Source organism: Aquarana catesbeiana, linkage group LG04 (genome assembly GCF_042186555.1).
Source record: "Aquarana catesbeiana isolate 2022-GZ linkage group LG04, ASM4218655v1, whole genome shotgun sequence".
In the NCBI taxonomy this organism is placed as follows: domain Eukaryota; kingdom Metazoa; phylum Chordata; class Amphibia; order Anura; family Ranidae; genus Aquarana; species Aquarana catesbeiana.
In genome coordinates this window covers 537,236-562,341 of record NC_133327.1, presented here as the reverse complement: position 1 = coordinate 562,341, position 25,106 = coordinate 537,236, and the positions used below count along the sequence as shown (strand labels likewise).

The window sequence follows — 25,106 nt, the reverse complement described above, 5'->3', positions numbered from 1 at the left end:
AGGGGGGTTGTTAAAAGTTCAAAAATAAAATCTGATTAAAAAAAGAAGACTGTTAGAAGAGAAACAATGAAACAATGGGGGTTATTTACGAAAGGCAAATCCACTTTGCACTGCAAGTGCACTTGGAAGTGCAGTCGCTCTAAAGCTAAGGGGTAAATCGGAAGCTCTGCTCATTTTATCATCCAATCACGTGCAAGCTAAAATGCTGTTTTTTTTATTTTCCTTGCATGTCCCCCTTGGATCTACAGCGATTTTACTTCCAGATGCACTTTCAAGTGCACTTGCAGTGCAAAGTGGATTTTCCTTTAGTAAATAACCCCCAATGAGCGGAGCGGGCAGATGACAGGTCCGTGTCCATTTTGCATATGCAGAGCAGACACAGACACAGCCCGCTCTACTTAATATGCCCTCCGATCCGTCCAGACAGAAGGGGACGGATCCCCTTCAGTTTTTTTATATGGATTGGTGTGGAGATAGGCGGGTGTAAACAGACACAAGTCTGTTTACATCTACCGCTCTATAGAGGTGAATAGAGGGTCCGACTGGGTCCACCTGAAAAACATACAGACGGACCTGATCGGACTGTTCTTGTGAACGGGGCCTCAATCTTCAGTCTTCCTCAGGATTCCTGCAGGTATCGCTGGCTGCTGCTGTACCCCAGGCAGGTATGGCTGGTGGGTACTGCTTACTGATACTGTTGGTGGGTATTGCTGGCTGGTTCCTGACCCACCATCCCCCACCATCCGCGAACATCAGTGTGACAGGAGCCGGCGCTAGAGGAAGCATGAGGCTGCAATAGAGAGCAGAGCCGATGCTTTCTGTATCGCTCCTATCACAGGCGGAGTACATTTGGTATAACTCCCCCGGTGATAGGAGGCGGCGCTATACAGGTAGCATCGGCTCTGCTTCCTCTAGCGCAGGGGTCTCCAAACTATTAACCTCCAGTTGTTCAGGAACTCCAATTCCCATCATGTCCGTGAATGTCAGAGTTTTACAATGCCTCATGAGACGTGTAGTTCTGCAACAGCTGGAGGGCCATAGTTTGGAGATCCCTGCTCTAGCGCCTGCTCCATTCTTCACATTAATGCTTTGGGATGGCGGGTCTGGAGCTCGCGATCTGGGCTTGCCGACCAGCCATCCTAGAGCAGTAGGCAGCAGGCCACATGTGTCAAACCTCCGCATTGTGTAAAAATCTGTTTGATCCCGTCTTCTCTGATCCTCCCCTTCTTCCACTGTCCCCAAATCCATCTCCTGATAGTACAGAGACCTGCGGGCAATCTGCACATGCTCAGTTTGGTGTGTATTGCTAAAGAGTTTTTTTTTTTCTTGGGATGGTGCATGTGATCAGCACAGGGCCAATCAGCACTGTCCAGAGGGTCAGGGGTCATGCAGCCTCATAGGACAGTCAGAGGAGAATCAAAACTCATCCTACAAGCTTTAACCCAGACACTGATAGAAGTCACAAGACTGCTATATACTGCTAATGAGAAAAGGTATTTAGCACTTTATATTTACGAAAATAATTGCATTTCCATGTCCTGTGTACTTTGGGAGACCAGATAGTGACTACCGGCTCCTGGGTTTAGTAACACTTTAGGCCCCTTTCACACTTGTGCGACCTGAAAGTCATGCGACTTTGACGGGACTTGAAGCAATGCCCGTGTAATCTTGAAGTCGGACCAAAGTAGTGCAGGGACTACTTTGAAGAATGGTACTCATTGGAAATCATGGAGTACAACTGGTCATGCGACTTTGCAGTCCCAAGTTGCAGGACAAGTCGTACAAGTGTGAAAGGGGCCTTAAAGGGGTTGTAAACCCTCATTTTTTTTTTTTCAAATAACAAACATGTCATACTCACCTCCACTGTGCAGTTCCTTTTGCAGAGAGTGGCCCCGAACCTCCTCTTCTGGGGTCCCACGGCGGCGCTGGTGGCTGCTCCCCGCATTGAGTGTCCACCTGGAGAAACGCCCTCCTTGGTAGACACCCGTGCGGGCGTGCTCGAGTCCTGGATCTGTGTCCATTCATATAGGATGCAGGACTCAGCCCTGCCTCCCCAGCGCAGCGTCATTGGATTTGATTGACAGTAGCGGGAGCCAATGGCTGCGCTGCTATCAATCTATCCAATCGGGAGACGAGACACCAGCTACAGATGGTGTGCTCGTTCCCGGACAGAGAATGACAGCGTCCAGGTAAGTAAAACGGGGGGCTGCAGCACTAAAAAGGTTTTTCACCTTAGTGCATAGAATGCATTAAGGTGAAAAACCATGGGGGTTTAAAACCCCTTTAAGCAAACAAAGGTGTAAAGCTGGCCTTACATGATAACATTTTCCTTTCAATTACCTTTAGATTTACCTTCAACTATATAGTGCAAGGTCCTGCCTGATTGCATACAAATTTAAAAAGTGTTTAGGTTTGACCTCATAGTATATGGTTTTGGTAAATCCAAAGGAAAAATGTACAGAAAAAAAATTCTCTAATGTATGGCCAGCCTAAGGAGATGTAGGATTAGTTGCACACCATAAGCCCATTCGTACTGTCTGCACCCTGTCCCTTGGCATGATGCCTTTATTAGCAAAGGCTATGAAGTATTAACATAAATAACACGGAAGGTGTATTGTTTTAATGAGTTTTTATTAAAGTTTTTAAACGCACAGCAAGACAGGATGGTACAAAACACAGACACACGGTATACAATTATGGATGGTCCTTGATCGTGAATGGATCTGCTCTCTGGCTTTCAAATATCATTTAGTTAAAGCGTAACTCCACTTTTATTGAGATAAAAACATTCCCCTCTGGGTGATCTATGTACATTGCATTATTATTATTATTCTACAGGATTTATATAGCGCCAACAGTTTACGTAGCGCTTTACAACTTGAGGGTAGACAGTACAAATACAATACACTTTAATACAGTAGGAATCAGAGGGCCCTGCTTCTTAGAGCTTACAATCTACGAGGGAAGGTCAAGAGGTAATAACTGTGGGCGATGTGCTGATTGAGAAGATAAATGTACAGTTGTTAGGTGGGGGCCAGATAGGCTTCTCTGAAGAGATGAGTTTTCAGGGATCGTCTGAAAGTGGATAAAGTAAGAGAAAATCGGACAGATTGGGGTAGAGCATTCCAGAGGATGGGAGAGGCTCTGGAGAAGTCCTGAAGGCGAGCATGGGATGAGGTGACAAGGGAGTTTGAGAGCATGAGGTCTTGGGAGCAGCGAAGAGAACGATTAGGTTGGTATTTTGAGACTAGGTTAGAGATGTAGCTGGGGGCCAGGTTGTGGATGGCTTTGTAAGTTATAGTTAGTATCTTGAATTTAATTCGGTGACTGAGTGGCAGCCAATGGAGGGATTGTCAGAGGGGTATAGCAGACTATGAGCGGTTTGTGAGGTGGATGAGCCTGGCAGCAGCGTTCATGATGGACTGAAGTGGGGATAGCCTATTTAGAGGTAAGCCAATGAGGAGGGAGTTGCAGTAGGCGAGGCGGGAGATGACCAGGAATTGGATTAGAAGCTTTGTGGTGACATTGGTTAGGAAGGGACGTATCTTGGAGATGTTGCGGAGGTTGAGGTGGCACATTTTGGATAGCGATAGGATGTGGGGCGGAAAGGTTAGTTCAGAGTTCAGGATTACACCTAGGACCTTGGCGTGGGGGGACAAGTTGATAGTTGAGCCGTTGATATTGACAATCGGGGAAGCGCCACCTGAAGGAGGAAATATCATGAGATCGGTTTTGGATAGGTTGAGTTTGAGGAAGTGATGTGACATCCAGGCTGATATGTCTGCTAGTAAGTTGGTAATGCGTGAGGAGACAGATGGAGAGAGCTGGGGGGTGGAGAGATAGATTTGGGTGTCATCAGCGTAGAGATGATATTTAAAGCCATGGGAGGCAATCGACTGACCCAGGGAGGTGGTGTAGATTGAGAAAAGAAGAGGTCCAAGAACAGAACCTTGGGGGACCCCAACGGAGAAAGGAAGAGGAGAGGAGGAAGTAGAGTTGTAAGTGACACTGAAGGAGCGGTGGGATAGGTAGGATGAGAACCAGCGAAGAGTACAGTCACGGAGACCAAAGGAGTGGAGTTTATTATAACAACCTTGGTGGTTTCATAATTATCAGTCAGCTGTGGCAGCTGCAGGACACTAATGAGGAAATGCTGGGCCTGCATCCCTTTAGATGTGTTCCTTTTGGGAGTATCTCACCAAAAATGACATTTGTTTCAGGGGATGCCTGAAATCTGCCTTTTATTTTAGGCAGACTTCTGGGAAAATTGGTGAGCCAATCACACAAGTAGGAAATTATGTTTCTGGGGGTTGGTCAGTACATTGTATGTGTACAGAACAACTCCAGGTAGCCATATTGCAATGCATTTTCAGAAAATGACAGCGGCTGCAGATTGAAAAGGAAAGGTCATTTTTTAATAACATTCAATTGCAATATGACTTGTGTCGCAATTGTCTACGCTATATTATTTTTTTCTTTGATATTTTTTTACCCACGAAAGTGGAGTTACCCTTTAATATTCAATGGTTCCTGGGGAAGTCAAAAAGGAAGCAGAAGAAAGATCTCCTAGACTGTATCTCATCAATAATTGGTGGTAGACAAAAGTAAAAAGTCAGAGAAAAAGAATACAAAAGAGTTGAGAGTTATTGAGGGTTCTAGGAAGAAGGGTAAGGATTGGGGTTGTTGATATCAATGACTACTTTGTCAAAGTTAAAACAATGAGCTGTCAAAATCAGATGGGACATAGTGGTTGATCCAGGGTATCCAAATTTGTTTGAACCTAGAGATGGAATCTTTGAGGGATATGGCCATTTTCTTATTAAGGGAAACAATTCATTTTCTGTTTCAGTTAACCAATGATTTGGGTTGATGACCACCATGCTTTTGCTAGAACCTGTTTGACTTCTCTGAAGAGAAATGTCAGTGAATGAAATGGGTTATTTACTGTTTACAGAGTTCAGGTTTCAGATTTACAGTGGGTATAGAAAAGAATCACCCGCTTTAAAATAATCACATTTTTGTTTCTTTGCAACCTGAAATAAAGACAGACACAGTTTTTGTTTTATCCAGCTGTATTTACTCAGTGCAACTCATAACATCCAAGTGAAAGATAACACAAACATGTCGGAAAAATATATATATAAAAAAAATATCTAATTGATTAATTTTAATTACCATATTTATTGGCGTATAACACGCACTTTTTTCCCCTTAAAATCAGGGGAAAATCGCGGGTGCGTGTTATACGCAGATCCCCTGCGATCCTGAGCTGCCAGATCTAAAAAAAAAAAAAATCGCGCCGCCGGCGCCGAAATACACAGAGCCGGTCCTCGGCTCTTCTCGGACACTTTCGGCTTCACTCGAGCGCCGCCCGAACCTAGCCGAGTGTACTCGGCTAGGTTCGGATAGCTCCGCTCACAGTCACGCCCATCCCGGGCGGGACTACGAGTGGAGCCGAAAATGAACGAGAGCCGCCGAGAAGAGCCGAGGGCCGGCTCTGTGTATTTCGGCGCCGGTGGCGCCATTTTCAAATCGCGATCGGCGATTTTGAAGCCCAGTATGGCAGGGGATCGAAGGCTGCACTGGGGCAAGGCTGCACTGAGAAGGCTGCAATGATGGGCATTTAAATGTAAGTTTTTTTTCCTTAAAATTCCCTCCTAAACTTGGGGTGCGTGTTATATGCCGATAAATACAGTAGTTTAGCATAAAAAGGGCTTTCCTGGAGCATTTTAGTCCCTGGTAGTGCAACTGAAGCAAACAATCAACTATGGGTGGCAGGGCACTGACACCAATATCTCTGGGATAAAGTTGTGGACAGGCACAAGTCTGGACATGGATACAAAAAAAATGTAAAAGGCTTTATCAATGCTTAGAAGCACAGTGAAGTCTATTATTAGGAAGTGGAAGGTATTTGGTACAACACAGACCCTTCCTAGATCAGGACGTTGCTCCAAACTGGATGAATGAGCCAGGAGGAAACCGGTCAGAGAGCCTACCAAGAGGCCTACAGCAACTCTGAAACAGCTGCAGAAATTGATGACAAAGAGTGGTCATTGTGTGCATGTGACAAGATCACAAATTCTCCACAAATGTGGCTTGTATGGGAGGGCTGCAAGAAAAAATCCACTCCTCAAGAAAGGCCACATGCAGTCATGACTGAGCTTTACCAAAATGCACTTTGAAAATTCGGAGTCCACATGGAAAAGGGTGTTCTGGTCAGATAAGTCTAAAATTGAATTATTTGGCCTAAACACCAAACGATGTGTGTGGCAGATATTCAATCCAGCTCACCATCCAAATAACACCATTCCTACAGTAAAGCATGGAGGTGGTAATATCCTGTTATTAGGGTGTTTCTCTGCAGCAGGGACTGGAGCACTTGTCAGGATAGAAGAAAAATGGATGGGGCAAAATACCATCAAATTCTTGAGGAAAATCTGTTACCCTCTGCCAGAAAGTTGTCAATGGGAAGAAGGTTTACCTTCCAACATGACAATGACCCAAAGCACACAGCAAAAATGAGCACACATTGGTTGAAGGAGAAAAAGGTGAATGTCCTTGCATGGCCTAGTCAGAGCCCAGACTTAAACCCCATTAAAAATCTGTGGAATGACTTGAAGACTGCAGTCCACAAACGGTCACCATCAAGTGTAACTGAACTTGAGCAGTTCTGCAAAGAAGAGTGGGCAAATATTTTAAAGTCTAGATGTGCAAAGTTAGTAGAGACATATCCCAACACACTAAAGGCTGGAATTAAAGCAAAAGGTGGTCCAGCAAAATACTGGCATAAGGCAGTGATCCTTTTTCTAACTCAGTGATTCTGTTTTTGATTTTTTCTAATTTTTGTTGACATGTTGGTGTTATATCTTTCACTTGGATGTTCTAGTTGCACTAGTAAATACAGCTGGATAAAACAAAAACTGTGTCTGTATTCAGGGGGGCTGATTCTTTTCTATACCCACTGTAATAAAGCAGCGTATACACCAGTGCAGTATCTCCTAACTTTCGAACATTCCACCCATATGTGTAAAGGATTTCTCTGGGTTTGACATCCCCTAAAGTATTGATGGGGTTAAATTTTGCCAAATACCAAGGGACCATATACCAACGCATTTGTAATCTGCAGATTCAATTACCAATACGTTAACTGAGCAATGAGAGGTGGTTTCCAAAATTTGTCTCCAATTATCTGGGTCTAGAGTGCCTCCAAGGTCTCTTTCTCTCAATATTCCATATATGGAAGGGGATTAGGGGACTGTCCTTCTAACAGACAGTCGTAGATCATAGAAATTGTGCCAACATTTAAGGTTTTTAAATGATTTTAACTATGCATAGACAATTATTTTTCCTGGAGATACACTTTAACAGCTTCCCGACCAGCCGCCGCAGTTATACTGAGGCAGAATGGCACGGGCAGGCAAATCGCTGTTATGTTATGTCGGGTGCGTGACCGCCGAGGGGGCCGCGACGATCCAGAACCGATCAATCCCCGGGCCCAGGCCAATGAAATCTGGCCTGGACCTGGTGATCGGTCCTGGCGAATGAGATCTTTCCCCTGCATGTGTAAGTGTAAACACAGCAGGGGAAGTGATGTCATCTCTCCTCGTGTCGGTCTTTTCCGTTCCAGACCGAGGAGAGAGAGCATCTCACAGTAAGTGCACCAACACTACACTGACACCAGTTCACATAGATACACTTGCCACCCCCGATCACCCCCCCCCCAGTTAACCCCTTCACCCCCTGTCACTGTCACCCAGTACAGAAATCAGACTTTTATTTGATCGCTGTACTGGTGTCATTAGTGACACTAATCAGTGTTAGGATAATTAGTATTAGGCCCAGATAGGTCTAGGGACCCCCCCTAATAAAGGTTTAACCCCCTTGATCACCCCCTGTCACCAGTGATCACTGTATAAGTGTCACAGGTGACTCTGGTTAGCTAGATTTTTTTTTTTTTTTTTTTTATAGCATCAGGGCAACCGCCGTATATTACCCAATAAAGGTTTAACCCCCTGATCACCCGGTGGGTGAGATCAGTTAGGTTTTAGAGTCAGATAGGGTCTGCGTCGCCCCAGGCAGCGTCAGATTAGTGCCAGTAGCGCTAACACCCACGCATGCACCATACACCTCCCTTAGTAGTATAGTGTCTGAACAGATCAATATCTGATCTAATCAGATCTATACTAGCGTCCCCAGCAGTTTAGGGTTCCCCAAAAAGGCAGTGTTAGCAGGATCAGTCCAGATACCTGCTAGCACCTGTGTTTAGCCCCTCCGCCCAGCCCACCCAAGTGCAGTATTAATCGATCACTGTCACTTACAAAAACACAACGCACATAACTGCAGCGTTCGCAGAGTCAGGCCTGATCCCTGCGAACGCTAACAGTTTTTTTGGTAGCGTTTGAATCAGTCGCTGACAGTCAGGTGCTTTTTTTATTGTGAGTCTCACTACTGTACCAGTAAATTTAGAGACCAAAATGTAAAATCGAAGGTACAGTAGTGAAGAGGCCTACACGTTTCTGGGCATGACAGATAGTGAAGAGGAAGTCACTCATCTGTCAGATTCAGGCTCAGAATACAAACCTGTAGACAGCAGTGGCTCCATGACAGAGCTGACGATGGAGTTGTGGTCCCTGCCAAGGTCAGGCATACCAGACCCCTTCTGCTGTCGTTGAGGTGCAAGAACCGCAGGGCTCTCGTATGGAGCAGAGAGCCAGTACTAGCGCTGCTCATCCTTCTATTGAACTGGCAAGCACTAGCGGCCTAGTAAATCCTGGTCATACATCCAGCACTGCAGTATTACGTGGCGAGCCCCATAAGTGCAGTTCCCACTGCCACCAAGAAGAAGACAAAGACAGGCCCATCGAGCCTATAGTGCCCTTCCTGCTGCATTCGCCAATCCTAATTGGGAGCCCACCACTTCTGCGGCACCCGTACTTCCCCCCATTCATTGGCCAACCTGGAATTCAGGTGGAAACAGTTGATTTTACGTCACTTGATTTTTATTTGCTGTTTTTTTACCGAAGATCTCTATAGATCTATTGTGGACCAAAGCAATTTATATGCTGGTCAATTCATCGCCGCTAATCCCCAGCTGACCCTTGCCAGAGAATGGAAACCAATTACGGTTTCCGAATTTAAGACCTTCCTGGGCCTATCCCTCCTCATGGGCGTAACTAAAAGGAGTGAGTTGAAGCCTCTCTCTGCTCTATATGGTACCCTGCTTCCCACAGACTCCCCAAAAATGGATAGGCTCTGGGAAATGTGGAAAGCAGTTGTCCTGGCCCTGGAGAGGGAGGACTGGGTGGATTGTTTAGAACAAGGTCCCAAGTTGGTCATCTCTGCAGGGGACAAGCTCATACAAACTAAATTTTTTCACAGGGTGCATTTTACCCCGGTGCGCATGTCCAGAATATATACTGATAGAGACCCACACTGCCCCCGGTGTCGGACGCACCTGGGCACCTATCTACATATGTTCTGGGACTGCCCCGTTCTATCAACCTTCTGGTCAGGGATATTTGAACAATTAAATGTCTGCCTTGAGCTCTGTTTACATGACACCTGAACTAGCTTTGCTGGGTATTCATGAAGATGAACAAAGATCTCATCATAGTAAACTGCTGATCTCATATCTTCTTTTCTATGCCAAAAAAGAAATCTTATGTAAATGGACCTCCTCTGCCAACCCCCCCCCCCCCCCCCCGCCCCGCTTTATCCTCCTGGGAAACAGAATCAATGCTCCTCTACCTCTTTATAAGTTAACGTACATCAGTTGTGGCTGCCCCTGGAAATCTGATCAAGTATGGTGGCCATGGACAGCTTTTTAATTAACTGGATGTAGCTGACTATGGTCCTTCCTCTCCCCTCCTCCCACTTTCCTACCCTTCCCCTTCTTCGCCCCCCCCTATACCCCCCAAAAATGGCCAAAATCATTTGATCAATCAATTTGATCATGGCCAAAAAGGCAGAGAAGCGATAATGCTGGAATGGAAAAAGAGGTAAGGTGGATCGCAGTCTCTTTCCGTGTGGAGACTAAGCCTCTAACCCAATAGCAGCAAGTAGGTGAAGCCAAATTTAATCGACGATCCTACAAGGCTGAGCAGAGGGTACCCCACAGGGACCAAGTGGCTTGGGCAGATAAAAGTGCCTATCAACCACCCAGCTGGGCAACAGGGACACCCCGAAGGGCTAAAGTCGACATGACACTTGATCATGGCCAAAAAGGCAGAGAAGCGATAATGCTGGAATGGAAAAAGAGGTGGGTAAGGCGGATCGCAGTCTCTTTCCATGTGGGGACTAAGCCTCTAACCCAATAGCAGCAAGTGTGACAGCTCTGAAAGTAAAAAAAATTGGCCTGGCCAGGAAAGGGGTGAAAGTGTCCGGTATTAAAGTGGGTAAAGCAACAATAAGCTCTCCCATTAGGATCTGTGTTCAACATTTACAAACTGGAGTTGAAAGGTACTTTAGCTTGCTGAAAGTTCTGCAAATGCGTTGTAAAATCTTGCTGTGCACAGTGCTCTTATACAAGCTGAAGCCCATGTGAAAAAGGCCTAAATGACATGTATTGTTATGTAAGCGTATAAAGGATGCAACAAGCACCGCACCTAAAACTGGACAGGTGTGAACGGGGCCTAGAGAATGAATTAGGGAGGAGCAAATGAATGACAGGATCTCCACCATCTTGCCACTATGCTTTGTGAATGAATAGTAGTACAAGGTCTCTGAATGGCAAAGGGGGCAAAGGAATGGTGCAACTTCACTCAAGCAGTGCCTGTTGTAAAGCCATAGCAGCAGTCTGCAGGAAATACGTTTTATTTTCATTACTCTCACAAGTGGGCTGACAATCCCCTGCATGGAGTAACAGGTACTCTTTATAGAGGCATCCGGGTCTAGTAGAATGCAATGCCTCCTCTGCTTCCTACAGCCAGTAGGTATAAGGTAGACAAAGCACATGGCTGCTGGGGTCATGATTTTACAACTTGGAACCCAGAAATACTCTGAGGACTTCCAGGTTCATTCAGCCGAACGACTCTCGATTCCCTGCAGCCATGCTAGGCTCACAGAAGAGCAACTAGGGAGGATTGGGAGGGGGCTCTGCAGTGTTCTCCCTATAGGATCCTTGCTGAGTGACCATCAAAAGCATCTGATTAGAGTGCCGTGTAAAGGCCCCTAGGGACCTGGTGCCCATCCTCTGGCCCAGGAGCCTCTGACCATCTCCTGTACCATGTCGGCAGGCCCTGACCATCTCCTGTACCATGTCGGCAGGCCCTGACCATCTCCTGTACCATGTCGGCAGGCCCTGACCATCTCCTGTACCATGTCGGCAGGCCCTGACCATCTCCTGTACCATGTCGGCAGTCCCTGACCATCGACCGACCATCGTCTGTACCATGTCGGCAGTCCATGACCATCTCCTGTACCATGTCGGCAGGCCCTGACCATCTCCTGTACCATGTCGGCAGGCCCTGACCATCTCCTGTACCATGTCGGCAGGCCCTGACCATCTCCTGTACCATGTCGGCAGGCCCTGACCATCTCCTGTACCATGTCGGCAGGCCCTGACCATCTCCTGTACCATGTCGGCAGGCCCTGACCATCTCCTGTACCATGTCGGCAGGCCCTGACCATCTCCTGTACCATGTCGGCAGGCCCTGACCATCGACTGTACCATGTCGGCAGGCCCTGACCATCGACTGTACCATGTCCGCAGTCCCTGACCATCGACTGTACCATGTCCGCAGTCCCTGACCATCGACTGTACCATGTCCGCAGTCCCTGACCATCGACTGTACCATGTCCGCAGTCCCTGACCATCGACTGTACCATGTCCGCAGTCCCTGACCATCGACTGTACCATGTCCGCAGTCCCTGACCATCGACTGTACCATGTCCGCAGTCCCTGACCATCGACTGTACCATGTCCGCAGTCCCTGACCATCGACTGTACCATGTCCGCAGTCCCTGACCATCGACTGTACCATGTCCGCAGTCCCTGACCATCGACTGTACCATGCCCGCAGTCCCTGACCATCGACTGTACCATGTCCGCAGTCCCTGACCATCGACTGTACCATGTCCGCAGTCCCTGACCATCGACTGTACCATGTCCGCAGTCCCTGACCATCGACTGTACCATGTCCGCAGTCCCTGACCATCGACTGTACCATGTCCGCAGTCCCTGACCATCGACTGTACCATGTCCGCAGTCCCTGACCATCGACTGTACCATGTCCGCAGTCCCTGACCATCGACCGACCATCGTCTGTACCATGTCGGCAGTCCATGACCATCGACTGTACCATGTCGGCAGTCCCTGATCACCTACTGTATCATGTCTGCAGTCTCTGACCATCTCCTGTACCATGTCTGCAGTCTCTGATCATCTACTGTACCATGTCTGCAGTCTCTGACCATCTACTGTACCATGTCTGCAGTCTCTGACCATCTACTGTACCATGTCTACAGTCCAGAGGCGTAACTAGAACCTTCAGGGCCCCGGTGCAAGAAACAATGATGGGCCCCCCCCCTTCCATCCGAGCTCCAGGCTTCAAATTTTGGGAGGGCATCCATGGACATCCTCCCAAAACCGTGCTTCCCGCATGCCCCCTGGGACGTGCATCCAGCGCAATCACAGTGGCCCTTTTACCATGTGATGTCAGCTGATCACATGTAAACAGACTTGCCGGTTATCCACAGCCCTTTCTTTATACGCTATGTCTGTGTGAGGAAAGGACTGCCATTAACTGTCAAGAATGTCAGTAAATTGTTTACACTGATAATCAGTGCCCCAATCATCAGTGCCATCTATCAGTGCCCATCAATGCCACCTATCAGTGCCCATCAATGCCGCCTACAAGTGTTACCTATCAGTGCTCATTAATGCTGCCTATTAGTGCCCATCAAATCTGCCTATCAGCACCACCTATCAGTGCTCATTATTGCAGCGTCCATCCATGCCACCTATCGGTACTCTTCAATACTGCCCATCAGTGCCCATCAATACTGCCTAGTTCTGCCTATCAGTGTTCCTCAGTGCCCATCCGTGCACATCAATGCCCATCAGTGCCCCCTTTCAGTGCCTCCTATCAGTGCCCCCTTTCAGTGCCTCCTATCAGTGCTCATCAGTAAATCCCATTGGTGCCTCCCATCGGTGCCCCCTATCAATGCTCATCAGTAAATCCTATCAGTGCCTCCCATCGGTGCCCCCTAGTGCCTTCTCAGTGCCCCCTATCGGTGTCCCCTATCAGTGCCTCCCATCGGTGCCCCCTAGTGCCTTCTCAGTGCCCCCTATCATTGCCCGCCAGTGCCTCCCATCGGTGCTCCCTATCAGTGCCTCCCATCGGTGTCCCCTATCAGTGCCTCCCATCGGTGTCCCCTATCAGTGCCTCCCATCGGTGTCCCCTATCAGTGCCCCCTAGTGCCTTCTCAGTGCCCCCTATCATTGCCCGCCAGTGCCTCCCATCGGTGTCCCCTATCAGTGCCTCCCATCGGTGCCCCCTATCAGTGCCTCCCATCGGTGTCCCCTATCAGTGCCTCCCATCGGTGTCCCCTAGTGCCTTCTCAGTGCCCCCTATCATTGCCCGCCAGTGCCTCCCATCGGTGTCCCCTATCAGTGCCTCCCATCGGTGTCCCCTATCAGTGCCTCCCATCGGTGCCCCCTATCAGTGCCTCCCATCGGTGCCCCCTATCAGTGCCTCCCATCGGTGCCCCCTATCAGTGCCTCCCATCGGTGTCCCCTATCAGTGCCTCCCATCGGTGTCCCCTATCAGTGCCTCCCATCGGTGCCCCCTAGTGCCTTCTCAGTGCCCCCTATCATTGCCCGCCAGTGCCTCCCATCGGTGTCCCCTATCAGTGCCTCCCATCGGTGCCCCCTATCAGTGCCTCCCATCGGTGCCCCCTATCAGTGCCTTCTCAGTGCCCCCTATCATTGCCCGCCAGTGCCTCCCATCGGTGTCCCCTATCAGTGCCTCCCATCGGTGCCCCCTATCAGTGCCTCCCATCGGTGTCCCCTATCAGTGCCTCCCATCGGTGTCCCCTATCAGTGCCTCCCATCGGTGTCCCCTATCAGTGCCTCCCATCGGTGTCCCCTATCAGTGCCTCCCATCGGTGCCCCCTAGTGCCTTCTCAGTGCCCCCTATCATTGCCCGCCAGTGCCTCCCATCGGTGTCCCCTATCAGTGCCTCCCATCGGTGCCCCCTATCAGTGCCTCCCATCGGTGCCCCCTATCAGTGCCTCCCATCGGTGCCCCCTATCAGTGCCTCCCATCGGTGCCCCCTATCAGTGCCTCCCATCGGTGCCCCCTATCAGTGCCTCCCATCGGTGCCCCCTATCAGTGCCTCCCATCGGTGCCCCCTATCAGTGCCTCCCATCGGTGCCCCCTATCAGTGCCTCCCATCGGTGCCCCCTATCAGTGCCTCCCCTTCAGTGTTCATCATTAAATCTTATCAGTGCCCCCTATCAGTGCCCATCAGAGTCCTCTATCAGAGTCCTCTGTCTTCTCAGGACAGCACGGCTCTGAGCGTAGAGCGTGTCTCTCCAGTGGCATCACTAGGGTTGGTGTCACCCGGTGAGGAAAAAAATTGGTGTCACCCCCGTCCACCAACTATAGCTCCCCCTCAGTACAGACCCCCCCCTCCACTAACTGCAGACCCCCATCTATCAGTATAGCCCCCCTCTATCAGCATAGACTCCCATCTATCAGTGTAGACCCCCTTAGTGCAGACCCCCATCTATCAGTATAGACCGCCCTCAGTGCAGACCCTCATCTATCAGTATAGACCCCCCTCTATCACTATAGACCCCAGTGTAGACCTCCCCTCCATCATTGCAGACCCCCCTCCATCAGTGCAGACCTCCCCTCCATCAGTGCAGACCCCACCTCCATCAGTTCACATCCCCCTCAGTACAGACCCCCCCTCCATCAGTTCACCGCCCCCCTCAGTACAGACCTCCCCTCCCTCATTGCAGACCCCCCTCCATCAGTTCACACCCCCCCATTATTACAGACCCCCCCCACAACGAAGACCACCCCCCCTCAGTGCAGACCCCCCACCTCATCAATGCAGACCCCCCCACCTCATCAATGTAGACCCCCCTCAGTGCAGACCCCCACCTCATCAATGCAGACCCCCACCTCATCAATGCAGAACCCCCTCAGTGCACACCCCCACCTCATCAATGTAGACCCCCCTCAGTGCAGATCCACACCTCATCAATGCAGACCCCCCTCAGTGCAGACCCCCACCTCATCAGTGCAGACCCTCCCTCAGTGCAGACCCCCACCTCATCAATGCAGACCCCCCTCAGTGCAAACCCCCACCTCATCAATGCAGACCCCCCTCAGTGCAAACCCCCACCTCATCAATGCAGACCCCCCTCAGTGCAAACCCCCACCCCATAGTGTTCCCCCCAGCACGTCTATTTGAATACAAACTTTACAGACCTCAGAACAGCGCTCTCCCTCGGACTCCTCCTCCTCCCCCTCCGTAACCAGAGAGGAGGGGGAGGCGGCTTCGGTCCGCTCCGCTGTACGCCTGTGTGTCTCTCATCTAACAGCAGAGAGACACCGGCATTGTTTGTTTTATTTCCCTCTCCGTGTGTCCTCTCTCTCGCACAGCATGACAGGACACACAGCTGATCTCCCCTCTCTGTGTGCTCCGCGGGAAATGTGAGCTCCTTAACTTCACACTTGACTGCCCGCGGAGCACAGAGAGGGGAGGTGGGAGATCAGCTGTGTGTCCTGTCATGCCGTGTGAGAGAGGACACACGGAGAGGGAAATAAAACAAACAATGCCGGTGTCTCTCTGCTGTTAGATGAGAGACACGCTCAGCCTCAGAGTGCTGTGAAGAGCAACCCCGCTGGGGCCCCCCCCCACAGTGGCGGAATGCCGGGCCCCATCGCAACTGCGACTGTTGCGACCCCGGTAATTCCGCCACTGCTGCAGTCTCTGATCACCTACTGTATCATGTCGGCAGTCTCTGACCATCTACTCCAATACATTTAAATTATCTGACAGTCTTCTTTCGTATGATGAATGTTATGTGTAGTCCTTTGTATCTATCAGGGGCCCCAGATGAGGCCCTCTATACCTACTATTAGTTGTTGTAGGACATCAATGCTCTTATCTGGTACAAAACTTCTTTATTACCTCATAATTGTTGCAAGCTCCAAGGCCCAGAGTGTTGTTCTTCACTTGAACTTTGATGTGCTCCGTGGATCCTTGTTCCTAAGCCCCGAGACCCTTGAATAGAACATCGGCATTGGTTTAAACAGATCATCACATGATAAGACAATGGCTGCACCCCAAAAGGAATCCTGTGATTGGAAACAGCCGGAGTGACACCAGCCGAATGTAAAATCATCAGTTCTAGAGTATTCCCGAATAATACAGCCGGCCTGGCCAGAGATGTTACCACCTGTGTCTACAATTCCCCTATGGGGGGGGGGGGGGTCACCCCTCCCTTCTCTTCCCGGAACATATCTGCACAGTGTACCCCCCCCCACCCCTCATGGTGCAATTCAAAGTACATTCTTTTGTGGCACAGATGTAACTTCTAATCCTTCTCCTCTAAACTGAAAGGCATAGTCCGCCTTTTGCAAAATTTTAGTAAATGCACCAACACTGATGGACGTAAACATTTTTTTATTCTTTCATTATTGCACTAAGGCTTGCAGAGCATTGCAACCACTTCCAATGTGTCCCGGGTGCAATGCTCTGGCTCTTTCATTGTTTTCCTCCAGCCTCAGGTATGTGCAGAGGTAGGGACTTGGTGCTGCTGAACTACAGGGCGCAGAAGGAGGAGGTGATGCAGAGGCAGGGGGGGGACCAGGGCAGGAGGGGACCGAGGGGGACCAGGGGCAGGAGGGGACCGAGGGGGACCAGGGGCAGGAGGGGACCGAGGGGGACCAGGGGCAGGAGGGGACCGAGGGGGACCAGGGGCAGGAGGGGACCGAGGGGGTCCTCCACAAATCCCATCTGCCGTGATGACTTTCTTTATAGTTTTGCACGCAGCGAAGAAAGGTTCTAAATGCAGCCTGGGTCCTTTTTCTTCAGGAGCATCCCAATCACATCATTATTCTGACAGACACCCATCAAACAGGAACTGAGAAGAAATCTCCCACATGGGGGTCACCAACATTAATAAAACCTTTTGCTGCGCTATTTAAAACAAATAGGCTGGACTAGAGACAGATCTCAACACTATAAAAAGGATATTGGGGGGGGGGGTTGGGAGCGATGTTGACGCTTGATATCTGGCCTCCTCTGACATATTGCGCTCACCTTGCCCTTGGACCAACCCATCTTCTCCAGCATCTTCTGCCCGAACTTGGAGTCATCCTTGGTCCAGGCGCTGTTCCTGGGGTCCACCGACCACTTCTGCTTCCTGCAGGCTGGAGAGAGAACTAAGACTATCAGACACTATGTGTGTATGAGAAATAAATAAAATAAATATATACACACACACACACACACACACACACACACACACACACACCTTGGTTTGAGAGCGTTTTGCACGAACATTTTTTTTAAATAAAATGTGACTTGATATACAAGTAGCTTCAAGTCACAAGTGAGGTGCCTCTAAGTGTAGCAATATGGTTACATTTAACCCTTTCATGACTAAGCCTATTTTTGAAATTTGGTGTTTACAAGTTAAAATCCAAATTTTTTGCTAGAAAATTACTTAGAACCCCCAAACATTATATATATTTTTTTAGCAGAGAATCTAGAGAATAAAATGGAGATTGTTGCAATATTTTATATCACACGGTATTTGTGCAGCGGTGTTTTAAACGCAAATTTTTGGAAAAGGGACACTTCCATGAATTTAAAAAAATCCAAACAGTAAATTTACCCCAATTTTTTTGTATAATTTACGTCCTTTTTTTTCTTTTGGTGGCATTTGATCACCTCTGCGGTTTTTATTTTTTTCCGCTATAAACAAAAAAAAGAGTGAACATTTATAAAAACAAAAAAAAAAAAAACAAACAAAAAAAAAGCAATATTTTTTACTTTTTGCTATAATAAATATCCCGCCCAAAAAAACAAAACAAAATTTCTTCCTCAGTTTAGGCCAATATGTATTCTTCTACATATTTTGGTAAAAAAAAAAAAAAAAAGCAATAAGCGCATATTTATTGGTTTGCGCAAAAGTTATCGCGTCAGCATAAGTGTTTAACCCCTTCCCTGCCAGTGACATTTACACAGTAATCAGTGCATTTTTATAGCATTGATCGCTGTATAAATGTCAATGGCCCCAAAAATGTGTCAAAAGTGTCCGATCTGTCCGCTATAATGTCCCAGATCACCATTACTAAAAAAAAAAAAAAAAAAAATTTATATAATAAAAAAAGAGAGAGAGAGTGACCCTGAACTTGCATGCGTGATTTCAACTTTAACGGCAGTGGAGTCTTTTCTTATATCCTTGCTGGGTTTTTTTATATACCATTCGTGCGATTTTATGCAGTGTATGTCTGCTATTTTAAATAAATGGAATTCGGCTTTCTACACTATGGGAGTTCCTTTTTGATACGGCTCACCCCCGCTGAAGTGCTTGCTGCTTGAGTCATCCTGTGACCACGCTCCCCTGAGTGTCCCCCGCTGCCACTGATGAGCTATCTGGGAAGGAGGAAGGAGATCTGAGGGCCACCAGCTGTTACCCTGTCGGGACATCCGCGGTGATCTACTGAGCCTGTATTGACCCCCCCTGAGTAAGGGCGTTCGAAGGCTTTCTGGTAAGCCTCCAACTTTTTCACCTGGTGACAGGCAGCACTATCAAGTGGAGTATCGTATTTGTATTATGCACTTTCCATTTAATTATCTTTGGACATTTTTCAATTTTTTCACTCTACTTGAACATTTTCACTATACTATAGTTTGGCATTTATGAGCACTTCATTGTATTGATTGCTAGCAATATATTGGTGGATTTTCATTACTGTTTACACTATTTATCAACACTTTATCACGTTTTTTGATTGTACTAATATTAGTTTGATTAGCATAATAACTTACTTTGATATATGTCTAGCGCTGCACTGTTTAATACATTATATATATATATATATATATATATACACACACCTCTTTTGCCCTCATATCGGGGTTATAGTGCTGAGCAGCAGGACCCCCATCACGGTTTTTCTTGTTTTAAAATTCATATATTTTCATTATTTATGCACCTAGCGCAAATCTTTTTTTGTTTTTACTATGTGTGTGTGTGTATATATATATATATATATATATATATATATATATATATATATATATACATACATACACACACACACACACACACACACATACACACACACACACACACATATATATATAAAAATGCCATAAATCTTTCCTATAGCTTATAGACGCTATAACTTTTGCGCAAACCAATCAATATACGCTTTTTATTACCAAAAATATGTAGAAGAAGGATACATATCGGCCTAAACCGAGGGAAAAAAAATGGGGATATTTATTATAGCAAAAAGTACAAAAATATTGTGTTTTTTTTTTTTTCAAAATTGTCGCTCTTTTTTTGTTCATAGCGCAAATAAAAACCGCAGAGATGATCAAATACCATCAAAGAAAGCTCTATTTGTGGGAAAAATAGGAAGTCAATTTTGTTTGGGTACAACGTCGCACGACCACACAATTGTAAGTTAAAGCGACGCAGTGCCGTATCGCAAAAAAATGGCCTGGTCATTTAGCAGCCAAATCTTCCGGGGCTGAAGTGGTTAATCTCCCTTAACATCCAATAAATCCGGGTCACTCACAATCCGGGGACACCCGAACCAATTGGCTGCGAGGAATGGATATAAAGACACCAGATGGATGAAAAGTCAAATACAATAATAATTGATTACGATCTGTTGGCTTGGTATATAAGTCACTAACGATATGTTGTTAATTTATACTTCATAAAAGTATCCAAAAAAAAAAAAAAAAAAGTATCACTGTCATATTGAATTTTAAGCCGGGGATCAAGGAATTAAGGTACATATTGAACACGTTTAAAAAAAATGTTGTCATTTGAAAAAAATGACAACAAAAAAAATGTGCCTTTAGGACGTATGGGAGGAAGTGACGTTTTGATGTCGCGTCCGCCCTGCTATGGTATGGAGACGGGTGGGGGCCATCTTCCCCTCACTCGTCTTACATACCCAGCCAGGGTATGTAAACTTATGAGCACAACTGTATGCTCATATATTGCCTCCCCATACACCAATGCATTTATGGACATGATAGAAAACGCTTTTATTTATCATGGTAATTTGTTTATTCAAAACGGCACCTGTTGGTAGAGATTTATTGATGACACCTTTGCGATATGGTCGGGCGACTTGGAGTCCTTAACCATTTCAGCCCTGGAAGATCTTCCTGACCAGTGCGTTTTTTTGCGATTCGGCACTGCATGGCTTTAACTGACAATTGCGCGGTCGTGCGACGTGGCTCCCAAATAAAATTGATGTCCTTTTTTCCCCCACAAATAGAGCTTTCTTTTGGTGGTATTTGATCACCTCTGCGGTTTTTATTTTTTGCGCTATAAACAAAAAAAGAGCGACAATTTTGAAAAAAAAAAACGCATTTTTTTTTACTATAATAAATATCCCCAAAAAATATTTAAAAAAACATTTTTTTTCCCTCATTTTAGGCCGATATTTATTCTTCTACATATTTTTGGTAAAAATAAATAAATAAATAATATCGCAATAAGCGTTTATTGATTGGTTTGCGCAAAAGTTATAGCGTTTACAAAATAGGGGATAGTTTTATGGCATTTTTATTATTAATTTTTTTTTTTTCCTAGTAATGGCGGTGATCAGCGATTTTTATTGTGACTGCGACATTATGGAGGACACATCGGACATTTTTGACACATTTTTGGGACCGTTGTCATTTATACAGCAATCAGTGCTATAGAAATGCACTGATACCTGTGTAAATGACACTGGCAGTGAAGGGGTTAACCACTAGGGGGCTAGGGAGGGGTTAAGTATGTCCTGGGGAGTGTTACTAACTGTGGGGGGGGGGGGCGTGGCTACGTCTGACACGTCACTGATCTCTGCTCCCGATCACAGGGAGCAGAGATCAGTGACACTGTCACTAGGCAGAACGGGGAGATGCTTGTTTACATTAGCATCTCTCCGTGAGGCGATCGCGGGTATCTCTGCGGCGATCGAGTCCGCGGGACCCGCGACCCGACTCACGGAGCTCCCGGCCGGCGCACGCAACGCAATGGCACGGCGGCAAATTCAAAGGGACATACGGGTACGCCCATTTGCCCAGCCGTGCCATTCTGCCGACGTACATCGGCGTGTGCCAGTCGGGAACCGGTTAAAACGTGTTCAATATGTACCTTAATTCCTTGATCCCCGGCTTAAAATATCAATATGACAGTTAGTGATACTCATATACCTTTTTTGGATACTTTATGAAGTATAAATGAACAACATAACGTTAGTGACTTATATACAACAGATCGTAATCAATTATTATTGTATTCGAGTTTTCATCCATCTTTAAATCCATTCCTCGCAGCCAATTGGTTCGGGTGTCCCGGATTGTGAGTGGCCCAGATTTATTGGATGAGATGGAAGGGAGATAAAGACTTCGAGGTTACCCTAAATCGGTAAAAAGGAACGAGATGATTTGTTCTGCCACAGACCTAAATACACCAATACTGGACGTCTCCCTTTCATCTCACAATTCCATCCTTATTCTATTAAGCTTTAGAACATAATAAAAAAACACTGGTCTATCCTGTACAGAAATTCCAGTTTCCTCCTTTACCTTCCTACCGTGGAGGTTGGACGATCTATGAGAGATTGGTTCAATCTGATCAATATCGTCCTCCCTCACCTTTCACCGCCTTTCTGGGACCACGCAATTTTGGCTCCTTTCCCTGTCTGTTCCATTCAGTGTAAAAGTATGATGATAAAAAGGGAAATCTTTTTCCCATCCACATAAAGGTTACAACATTGACATCAAAAATCATTCTACTTGCCAATCCTCTTATGGTATATACATAATAAAATGCCCTTGTGGGTTATTAGATGTGGGAGAAACTACCCAAAAAGTTAAAGATAGGATTGCCCCAGGTACAAGTACTCTATTAGAGATAAATTAGATCCTTTAGCCAGGCATTTTCTGGAGAAGAGACATACTGTTTCTCAATGAGAGTTTATGGTTATAGATGGCATATCTAAGAATAGACGTGGAGGGAATAGAGGATTAACTAGGGGTGCAATGGATCAAAAAAAACTCACCGATCGGATCGTTCCTCGGATCAGAGTCACCGATTGGATCATTTTTTTGATCAGCAGATAAAAAAAAAAAAAAAAAGGACAAATCTTGTTGCACCCACCGGAGTTTTAGATTTCACCGTTACCGTATATACTCGAGTATAAGCCGAGTTTTTCAGCACATTTTTTTGTTCTGAAAGTTCCCCCCTCGTCTTATACTCAAGTCAAGCACTTTCCTGGTGCAAAGAATGACATTTTCCAAACTGAATTGGGGCCCCATATCTCGGGGCCACTTGGTGCTAGGAACCCCAAATTTGGTGTGCAAACCCAGTGGAACTAGCACCACAACATATCCAAATTTGGGGTTCTTAGAATCAAGTGGCCCCGAGATATGGGGCCCCAAATTCGGTTCAGAAAATGTCATTCTCTGCTGCAGAAAAGTGCTCGACATTTTCCGAACTGAATTTGGGCCCCCGTATCTTGGGCTAGGAACCCCAGCTTTGGATATGTTGTAGTGCTAGTTCCACTGGGTTTGCACACCAAATTTAGGGTTCCTAGTACCAAGTGGCCCCGAGGTACGGGGCCCCAAAGTCGGTCCACTGTGTCTACCTGCAGCAATGTCATTTCGGGACCCTTTGGGTCCAGAGACCCCAAGTTTTGGCTGCAGCTAGGGGGTATCTAGGAACCCTTAACTACCGAGCATGAAGTTCAGGGGACCTATGGCTGCAAATGGGCACAGTGAGGCTGCAAATGGGCATTGTTGACCCTCTTTTCCACTTCGGGTCCTTTCACACTGGGGCGGTTTGCAGGCGCTATTGCGCTAATAATAGCGCCTGCAAACCGACCCGAAAGTGCCGCTGCTTTCATTCCAGCGTGAAAGCCCCGAGGGCTTTCACACTGGAGCGATGCGCTGGCAGGACGGTAAAAAAAGTCCTGCCAGCAGCATCTTCGGAGCGGTGAAGGAGCGGAGTGTATACCGCTCCTTCACCGCTCCTGCCCATTGAAATCAATGGGACGGCGCGGCTATACCGCCGGCAAAGTGCCTCTGCAGAGGCGCTTTGCGGTGGTTTTAACCCTTTCTCGGCTGCTAGCGGGGGGTAAAACCCCCCTCGCTAGCGGCCGCATACCGACGGTAAAGCGCCGCTTACCATAGTGGCGCTTTACCGCCGACAACGCCCCCCGCCCCAGTGTGAAAGGACCCTTACAGTAGCTGCGCATTTCTCACCCTAAGCTTATACTCGAGTCAATACGTTTTCCGTTTTTTGGGGTAAAATGAGGTGCCTCGGCTTATACTCGAGTATTTACGGTATTTTCAACACAAAACGGAGCTTTTATACAGCATTGGTAAATCCGACGTTTAACTAAATGTTAAATGTGAAAATCAGACGTGTTCTGTCACATTAGCAATCATGTGAGGTCAGCAGGTTTGCTGCTGCTTTTAAAATTTTACATCTAAACAGTCCGTCCGATTTACAAATACTGTATTCAAGCATATAAGCTCCGTCTCGTGTGGAAAACAACTGTGAGATCTAAAACTCCGGTGGGTGTAACAAGATGTCCGCTTACCCCCCTTCTCACTCTGTCATTACTGTGCAGGAGTGCGGGGTGTAGCAAGATGGCGGCGACGAAGCGTCACTTCCTGACGAGACAGCGGCGGCCGCCGACGGGTGTGCCAAGATGGCAGCCACTCAGGAGCTAGGCCTATGGCCGAGGCAGCAGAGCGCTCCGCGGATCGCGTGGTGTGCCGATCCGAACAGGTTGACCCGTTCGGATCATGGGATCGCTGACGATCCGTTGCACCACTAGAATTAACCCTTAAAAAAAAACGGGAGGTTCAATGGATACATTGTTTGATTTTGACATTATTGCCCAATGGATGGAATTCAGATTTTGATTTAATTTTTTCCCGTTTTTTTCTGGCTTAGGCTTGTAAAATAATGATAATAATTTTTTATTTTTTTGTTGATATAACTGGTCATATATAGAAAGTCACAATATGTGTTTGTTCTTCTTCTTCTTTAGTGCATATCGAATGTAATGAGAAAAGCGGGAGCACCTGATGAGCCACCATTCTACATATGTCTAACATGTATTTCCCCCATTTGTTAATTAGCCTCATTGGTATTGAATGATTAATTAATCCCAATGTGAGTGTAAAGATCACCATTGTTGTGAAGAAGGGCGCTATCTGTACAGCCTGAAACCGTCATGATAGATATATATATATATATATATATAATGTATATTGGTGTCCTATGAGGTCCCCCCACACACATATATATATATAGTGAGAGAACTGATGGAATATCAGATATAAGAACACAGACACATATTGTCTCTCTCTCTCTCTCTCCAGGGATACAGATCACAGCGCTCCACACATGGACATCTCATTCTCTCCATCATAATAACTACAATACAGAGGAGTCCCTTCATACAACATACACAGAACCCAATACACACAGATCACCTCGCACTCACGTTCAGCATCGCCATGGTGACTCCAGAGGGGAGGGGGGGGGGGGGCCGGAACAGCGCGATCACGTGACGTCCCGAAATGCCGGGATTTCTCCAGCTGATCCTTCCTGTCCGCAGTAGAGGAGCCATTTTATCGTAGACGGAGGCAACAAATGATTAGCAAATAGGGAAACATATTAAATAGTGATCATTTATTAATCAGGAATAAGAATCTATAAAAAATATATATATATAGAATATATAATAAATAGGAATAATGGCGGGAAGTAAATAAGTGAATCAGGGCACGTGACTGATGAGCTACAATCACGTGGCGGATTGGCTACACACACGTGAGCAGCGGACCGTTAGGCGTGACGTCACAGTAGGAGGAGTCACAAGG

The 25,106-nt window shown here is 46.9% G+C and overlaps 1 long non-coding RNA gene across 3 annotated transcripts; it reads right to left on the bottom strand.

The window, feature by feature from the left end:
* Window positions 1-2,614: 2,614 nt before the first annotated feature.
* Window positions 2,615-24,890, bottom strand: LOC141138969 (uncharacterized). 3 transcript variants are annotated; one of them, XR_012243694.1, is made up of 6 exons: window positions 24,728-24,890; window positions 20,296-20,544; window positions 17,860-17,939; window positions 17,283-17,392; window positions 16,149-16,241; window positions 2,615-5,033 (listed from the first exon to the last, which is right to left on the bottom strand). It is a non-coding gene; the product is annotated as an uncharacterized lncRNA (long non-coding RNA). The 3 variants fall into 3 exon arrangements; XR_012243692.1 differs by lacking the exon at window positions 17,860-17,939 and having other exon boundaries at window positions 24,728-24,885; XR_012243693.1 differs by lacking the exons at window positions 17,860-17,939; window positions 20,296-20,544 and having other exon boundaries at window positions 24,728-24,884.
* Window positions 24,891-25,106: the final 216 nt, after the last annotated feature.